Consider the following 8,701-nt stretch of genomic DNA (forward strand, 5'->3'; position numbering starts at 1 on the left):
TAAACGTCCATATTTATAATCATAACATGTTAGTAAAACAGACTGTTAAATAGAAAGAGAGAGAAAAAGAAGAAAGAAAAAGAATTAGGAAATTGAAAAGGAAAGTTAAAGTGAAAAAGTTACCCGAAATAAGATTGGATAGTTAAATTTATTATAAAGTGAAAAAATTACCGGAATCAGTGGATAATAAATTTATAAAGTGTGATTAATTATATTGCAATTTCATCATACATATCCATTTTACATCAGTTACTGACAATTTATTTTTAAACCTTCCGTTTTAATTAAAAGAAATCAACGAATCCGCGAATGAACCGAAATCTATGATTGAATTACAATTACTATTAATATATACGTTCTTGAATGCTTGTGCAATGATGTGGTACTTCGGATTACAGATTATAATTAAATTTCTCATAATTATTGCAAAATTTGTACTCTTAAAGAGATTAATAAATTACAAAGGATCGACGAATTTTAAACGGCATAGTTCTGATGACGATGACAACGGCGGGGTTAGATCGATGGATGGTGGGGTGGGTCCGCGATCAACGCAAGACGCGTTCATTTCTTGGACTGCAGCCTTTTATTTAAGGAACGGCATGACATCCATTTTATAAACATAAAGACGACATGATACGAGCTTTTCAAGCGAAAGACGACAAGCCATTTATGTGGTTGAGTAAACAGAAGAAGAAAAATGCTATTTGTTAGGCTTTCCAACAAAATAAAATAAAATACCCATAAAAAAAAAATTTGAAGTTGGAGGATGAGATGGAAAACGAATTGAAGAGGAGAAGGAGAGTTGAAAAGGAAGAAGGTGGAATCGGAGCGCGGGGATGCCGGAGACGACGACAAAGCAACTACCAGTAGTCCAGATTGAGATTGATCCACTTGATGCTTTCATGAACGATATGGTGTAACCTCAACTTGAGAAGCTAAACAAAACAACCATTGCCATGGAACAGGAATGTTCCTTCGCTGAACACCCCAACAACTGTTTTCGCCTTGGGAGAATACTTTCCGTCGAAGATTCTCATTCCGCTTCTGATTATGAATTATTCATGAAGAGGGCGAAAAAAAAAGAGAGACAAAAACCGAGAAATTATAAAGTCAAAGATAAAGATTGATTATCAGCAATTCAGGAAGAATTTTTATACTCAAGCGAGGGAGATAACAAGAATGTCTCCTGCATACAGGAAACAACTTGATTTGAAGATACGTGAGAAGTGTGCGCCCAAACCAATTAAAACCTGGCACCAAACTGGGCTTACAACCAAAAGTTTGGAGACATTTAGCAAGCTTAACCATGAAAACCCCGTAGCTATCCAAGCGCCGGCGTCAGCACTTATTATAAGCGGTCTAGACAGCGTCGTCATTGCAGAATCTGGCTCTGGGAAAACCCTTGCATTTCTGCTCCCAATGTTGAGGCATATCTAGGAGCAACCGCCTGTGGTACCTCGGGATGATAGTCCTGTTGGGCTTGTAATGGCACCAACTGGGGAGCTTGTTCGCCAATAAGTTCGCAGAGGTAATGGGTCTCAGATGTGTGCCTGTCTATGGCGGTCCTGGTGTTGCCCAGCAAATCACTTAACTAAACCGTGGTACTGATATTGTTGTTTGTACTCCAGGTCTAATGATCGACTTACTTTGCAAGAATGGAGGGAAAATTACAAATTTGGCAAGAGTCACCTATTTGGTCATGGATGAAGCCGATCGAATGTTTGACATGGGCTTTGAACCTCAGATCACTCGACTTGTTCAAAATATTAAGCCAGATCGCCAAGCTGTACTCTTTTCTGCTACTTTTCCTCCTCGGGTTGAAATTTTGGCTCGTAAGGTGTTGAACAAACGTGTCAAGATACAACAGGTTGGTGGGACAAGTGATGTAAACTAAGATATATCTCGGTTCAGGTGAGGCCGGAAAGTGACAGGTTCTTGAGAGTTGAGACTTTTACAACTTCTAGGTGAATGGCGTGAGAAGGGGAAAGCTTTGATGTTTGTCAAAAATCAGGAAAAAAGTGATGTTTTGTTCAGGGATCTGCTCAAGCATAGTCCCCCATCCCTTCTACTTCTTGAGTCATCCATTTATGATTTGAAGACCAATGGCTGCAATTTGTCGATAGCCAATAGTGTTAGAGCGAGATGTTTAGATGAGAAGGAGCTTGAACTAGTGATCAACTTTGATGCTCCAAATGACTATGAAGACTATGTTCACCATGTTGGTAGTGCTGCCAGAGCTGGCTGAAAAGCTGTGCCTTTAGGTTTATCTCTAAGGAGAATGCAATATGTGCAACAGACCTAGTAAAGGCATTCGAACTATCTGAGCTAGTTGTTCGTGATGACCTGAAAGCTGTTGCTGATAGTTTCATAGCTAAAGTGAATCTGGGACTTGGGCAAGTCCATGGAACTGGTCATGGTGGAGTAGCTTTAAATTTAATGAAGAGGAGGATAAGAAGAGGAAAACAGCTAAGAAAAGCTCAAGCTAAAGAATATGGCTTTGGGGAAGACAAGTCAGATTCTGAGGATGTTGATGAAGGAACCCGGAAGTCAGGTGGTGACATCTCACATCAAGATTCCATTGCTAAGATCGCAACTATTGCTGCTGCCTCCAACTCCAAGGCGTCAGCTTCAACGCCAAGTCTTATTTCTGTTGCTCAACTGCTTCCAAATGGTGGACCATCTATTCCTCTGCCTGGTGTTCTTGGCCTATCAATACCTGGCGGATACTCCGTTGTGTAAGTGTAAGGACTGAACTTTATTTCACACTAGAAGCATGGCATTATTTGTCTACATTGGTTTTGTCATTCCTTGCACTGTTAAGTTTTTAAAATTTTTATTCTGGATGGTTATTTGGTTTGGATTGCCTTTCATATTATCTGGTGAGCTTTAATTTGTGGTATGTGGATGCGCTATGTTGCTTCTAGCACTCTTTAGTTTTAAAATAGATTCTTCTCAACTCCTTACATCTATGGAAGCTTTATGCATCCATAGGTTGATGAGTAAGTTAGCTAGCATGCTATGGAAACAAGACAGAAAAGCTTCTGTTCCATTTGCCATCTAGAAGCTGCAGATATTGCTATGTAAATATTTCTGATTATGATATTAAACTTATAAGCCGGAAGCAGATTCTTGTATGTTATTTTGAATTCCCTTCACTGTTATCTCTTATGGCCTCCTTACTTAGCTTTAAATGTGTTTATTAAGTTTATTTTCAATTTCCACCAACTCATTGCCTCCCTTTTAATTTTTTCCCCTTCTCTCTTATTTTAATTCTTTTCCCACGGAGAAGGATGAGGACGAGGGTCTAGCCGAGTGGACCAAACAAGTCCCTCACTCAAGCTGGAAACAGCAATCACAACTGCAGGGCCATATATTCCAACAATCAAGAGATCACCGGCAATTGTTGGTGTTTATCTTGAAACGGTAGCGTTCACAACCATCCCAGCACCACTTATACCTGTCAATTTACTGAGACTTTGCTCCCATACAAGATCACCATTGGTTACCGCTGGTGATAAGATACGTCTTTGCCTGCAATAAAAATCCATCTTAGCCGCAAGTTTGTGCCTGTTACCGGCTTGATCAGCACTTCTCTTAAGCATATATCCTGTTATTTGAATCTCCCACATGATTTACCCACTGAAATTATTAACAGAAAATCAGTTAGCATAAATTTAACAAAGCACTCGGCTTCTAGGTTGAAAGGAAATTTCAATTGGCACTTACAAATGAACTGCTTCTGCATAATCCATATATAGCTTCAAACAAACATACGGACATGAGAAAAATGGTGATGATGCCATGAAGCTGCTTTATATTTATTGATTCTATAATCATCAATGTATCTTTCTTTCTTTTTTCTTTTTCATTTTTTAGGAGAAGATCAATGTATCTTTCAATTCCAAAAGACTCATTAATCGTAGGTAACTGAGAATGAGCATTAATGCAATTAAGGATACGGATTGTTTGTTGGGGTAGAAGAGATTAAAAGAAAGAAAAGAAGCTAACAAGAGGAATGGCAAGAGGAAAGAGACCCGAACTGAACAGCTGCCTACAGCTAGCCGGCCGCCAATCTTTTCTCGTGAAGGTATAATTGTCAAGTGGCACCCAGAGTTCCTCCAAACACTTCAATATATGTAGAGGCCCGGTAGCAAAGATCCCCACTCTAGTGATTAGTGAAGTGGTTAGGGGAACTCCAGGGGACAGATGACGATCCCTTTAGCTTTCTCTCCCGTATTGTCGAATCCCGGCCTCATTTAACTAGTTAATGCATTATGCATAGGATTACTTTGACGTTATTTAGAGACCAGCTTAATTAGCTACTATTTATAATTAACTAAAGTTCTCTTCTTTCTCGCCGGTAAATATATAGGATAATGTGACTTCGAGGGAACAACCCAAGTACGCACTGAACCTAGTCAGGATTGTGGGCGAGATGAAGATGGGTTATTGCTTTATACCAGAGAGACACGGAGAGAATAATGCTTGTGGTGAGTGGCCGAAAGGCTCTTCTGATCTTTTCCACTTTTTCATCTCTAAGATACAACGTAATTTTTGCCTTTTCATTCTAGGAGACTAAGTTTCATCCTAGAAGAAAATGCTCGATTATTTTCTTATTATTAAATTTTTTTTCGAAAACAGTAACTGGAGGGATTAGCCTTTTGTTTTTTTTTGGGTTCAAACCAAGCATCTCATTAGAGGACTTGTAATTATTTCAAGTACATGATATATATATAGCCAATGTACTCTTGAAGATCCATTCTATACAAATATTAACTAATGTAGGTTTCCTACGTATGTTTGAGAATATACTTAGAGTCCGTTTGGGAGTGTGGTGAGATAGTTAGTCTGCCAAAATCCAACTATTAAGGTGTTTGATAACACTTGTAATTAAGTTTTGGTAGCTTAACAAATTTTTTTTTTCAACTTCTTCTCCACAGAAGCTACAGTTTAAAAGTTACAGCACCCCACTCCCAAACACACCCTTTAATTTTGTTCGGAGCACCTACATTGCGCTGCTTTAAAACAACCTTGGCATGGGGTGAAATAAGAAACCAAATTTGTTTGTCAAAGTGCCGCGTGGCAGCTGGCATCTTTTTTGGTCTGACCAGCACATGCCCAAGTCAGCTTACTTTTATCTCCTCAGCCAAATTTAGCGGCTAAGTTGATCAGAGCGCCTCTATCTAGCTTCTGTAAAACAGAAACAGATACTAGCTTAATTTACACAACTTAAAGAATGAATATTTTAAGTTCAAAATTTACGCAAAGAATGCCAAAAAAATGCTGCTCAATACATGCAACGCAAGAAGGTAATTCAAAGCTGAATTTGCAACTTCCAAAGAATTGTTAGATACGATCGAAACAGCAAGTAAGCCGCATCTACCTTAATTATATTTGATAATTTAGCAGTTAATGAATTTAACAACACTTAGTAACAGCGAGGGTTGTACATAAAACTAAAGTCTTATTTGGTATTAAAGTGAATCATAATTTTTGTAAAAGAAATAATTACAGTTCTAAAATAAGTGTTAATAATGTGTGAGGGATATGATTTTAAATAATAATTTCAATAAAAATAATCTGAGATATTGAGGTGAACTACAACTTATTAGTTTCTTTATTTTTTTTCCCTCAATATTTTCTTCTTCTTCTTAGTTATGTACACATGAAAATCTATCAACAAATAATAGTATAATATAATTATAGTGTCCTTTTATTTGAATATTTTGAAATTATATTATGTCAATTTTTTTTTTAAATAAAAGTTTTGGATAGGGATGAGAAATCTCACCCATTAAACATCAATCCTCACTCTATTATTATTATTTGAACTGAGGAAAGCATTTGCTGGTCAGCTAAGCTGCATTCATGATCTATACCATAAGTTGAATGTGCCCCAGCCGATCGAAACAATTTTCTGAATAGTTCACTGAACATATATATATCGGCAAGAGAACGCAGCGAGGAGTAAAACTATTTATGCGATATTAGTTCATAATGGTGGCCTTTGGCTGGGGTGACAGGACCAGCTAGCCCAGCAGGCAGGCAGAGATTCGAGTGAGAAGTTCACGTTTCACTTCATAAGTTGCCAAAGTTGTACCGGGTCACAATTACGGGCAAGATCAAATTAGTTAAACGCCAAACATTATATTCGTATATATGTACGTGCATGTTGAGGAGTCACTGCAACAGTCTCACTCCCTTTTGTTCCCATTCCTTTCTAATTAAGGTGGACTCTAACTACTATTAATGTAATTAATTAATAGAATCATGCATGTACGTACATGTGCAAATGCATCAATTTGAGTGCCTATTTTTGGTGATAATATTTCAATCTTGATTATTAATTAGAGGCAGATTTAATTTTCTAAAATGAAGTTTAAATACAGAGATATCAGCGGATGGTAGAAAGATAGGTGTGGCCCAGTTATCGATCATCATATATATTCCACTACCTTGCAACATAGTAAGATGATTTGGTTTTTTCTTCATCTCTCAAGCAATATTTAAAGCTGAAAGTGATCTAGATGCTTGGTGAAGATTCAAAGGTAGCAAAAAGGTCGAATTCAATACGGCCACACACCTCCCTCCACCATCATTTTCTGCTCTCCATATCGCCCAAAGTTGCGTCTATGTTCACTGCCAAAAGCTTTATGCCCTAGATTTCTCTTCCGTGCGCGGAACAAACCCTACGAGGCCTCATGAAAATAACCGAATTTCTCAGTTCTCACTATAAATACTGGGCTGGTGGGCGGCAATTAATTAACTTGCCAAGCAACACGAGCAAATCAGATAACAAAAAATGACTGCACATGCATCAGGTGTCCCCTAGAGTTCCCCTGAACACTTCATTGGGGACTCCTTTTAACCCTACTGAAGTGTTTGGGGGAACTCCTGGAGTCATTTGATATTACTCATGAGCGTCACCAGGTTGATCGATGTCGATCTAATACTTAATTATTAGCTCCTTATTGGGTTTAAACACTGTTTATGTACATGTATATTTTTCCTTGTATTCATTACTAGTTAAAAGCATGCAGTTGAGATTATAATTTATATATTGCAATTTGCACATATATGTGGATAACGTACAGTATGTGGTTTGACATGCTTGGATTTTAATCCTAGCTTTGTCAGAGTGTCGTGCAATTAAATTTATTAGTCTCTTACATTATTTGTCGACTAATGAGATCTCGCTGGTTTGCAGCTTCACTTGGATGAAATTAAAGCGTCCCAATTCCAAGAACACTTGTTTTTTATACCAGGCATAGAGTTTGAAGAGGTAGACTTGTTAATTATGATATACTTTGTTTGTTATTCTAACTAAAATTGCCGGCAAGTAATTGATCAAATCATCTTTAGTTGTAATGGTTTTTGCCTTTTCACGACTCGATCTTATCAGATTAATATCTACCCAGCTAGCCTAGGGTTTTAATTTTCTTGTGTTTGCATATGCACCTTTGTAATTAAGTGAGTGCGCAGGTTCATTCATCTTTGATAAACGTTAATATATGAGCGAATATTGGACAGAAAAAAATTGTACATGCATATTAGAATCAAACCAAAAAGTTATCAGTTGACCACAATGTACATGCATTGTGAGCCGTGCTAGCTAGCCTGACCTAATAGGTAGTGCGTATATCAAAAGATCAAGCACGCGCATGCTACATTTTATAAATCATCTTACAATTGAAAAAACCATAAATGAATAAAAACTACTGGACTGCTCTAATTTATCAGTAGGCGTTTCGTAGGCCGCAGTGGCAAACTGAGCACTAATGGCTCTCTACCCATCTCACAATACACTCACCAAGAAACTGTGATGATTGCAAGGCATGCTTGTCTTGTACAGTCCTCCAAACATATGGCGCATTTCTGATTTTCATGACCTCGATTTCCGCTCCTTCAGCATGTTCTCGACCGATGACTCACCTGCAGGCACCATGCCATAGTTTCTTCTTTCTAATGCAGCCATGGATTCACACACAACAGCTATTCAATATTCATCATGAAAACCCTGTCTTCATTCACATTCACATAAATTGCCTGTTTCTCACCTGAATCCACTTAGTCCAATCGTTACCCGATAAGGGTCCTGAATTCATTCCTAGATTTCTTCAGTATTAAATTCATCAACAAATTGTTGATCGTTTGATTCCAAGACCTATTGCGTGCATGCTCAACCAGAATTCGAATCATAGCCTATTAATTTTTTTCTCTCATGGAATCACACGTACGGCCAGCAAAAGGACGTGCATATTGTTTCTCCCACTGCCCTACTTAAATTGCCAAGAAGAAGAAAGCGTCCATCTTCTAAAGTGACTTAATTAGTTGTCTTCTTCAATCTTTCATTTCAATTAAGTTACTTAGCAAGGGATATAGTTGATATAGTTTGAAAAACCTTATTTGTAGAAAGGGATAATATCATTTTACCACTTAATATTTCAGGCATATCACTTTATCTCTAATTTTTTTTTATACTTACTTTTTCTCACTTAATGTCTTAATTTTTATCATTTTACCACCAAATCGTTAACTCCGTCAATAAATTGCTGATGTCATAGGAGTACTTTAATAATTTTAATATATTCAATATTTTAGAAATTTCTCAAGGTATAATATTTATAATTTTATTAATTAATTATTTTAGATATATAAAATTATCAATTGCTAAAAATATTATTTCTTTATATATAAT

General features: G+C 37.2%; 1 non-coding gene and 1 pseudogene across 1 annotated transcript; both read left to right on the forward strand.

Moving 5' to 3' along the window:
• The first annotated feature begins 665 nt into the window (after positions 1-665).
• Positions 666-4,249, forward strand: LOC102617788 (DEAD-box ATP-dependent RNA helicase 42-like; annotated as a pseudogene).
• Positions 4,250-6,806: 2,557 nt separating this feature from the next.
• On the forward strand, positions 6,807-6,927 carry MIR395B (microRNA MIR395b). Its single transcript, NR_161529.1, has one exon. It is a non-coding gene; the product is annotated as a microRNA MIR395b (primary transcript).
• The last annotated feature ends 1,774 nt before the right edge of the window (positions 6,928-8,701 follow it).

The sequence above is a fragment of the Citrus sinensis genome, chromosome 4 (genome assembly GCF_022201045.2).
Source record: "Citrus sinensis cultivar Valencia sweet orange chromosome 4, DVS_A1.0, whole genome shotgun sequence".
NCBI classification, from domain to species: domain Eukaryota; kingdom Viridiplantae; phylum Streptophyta; class Magnoliopsida; order Sapindales; family Rutaceae; genus Citrus; species Citrus sinensis.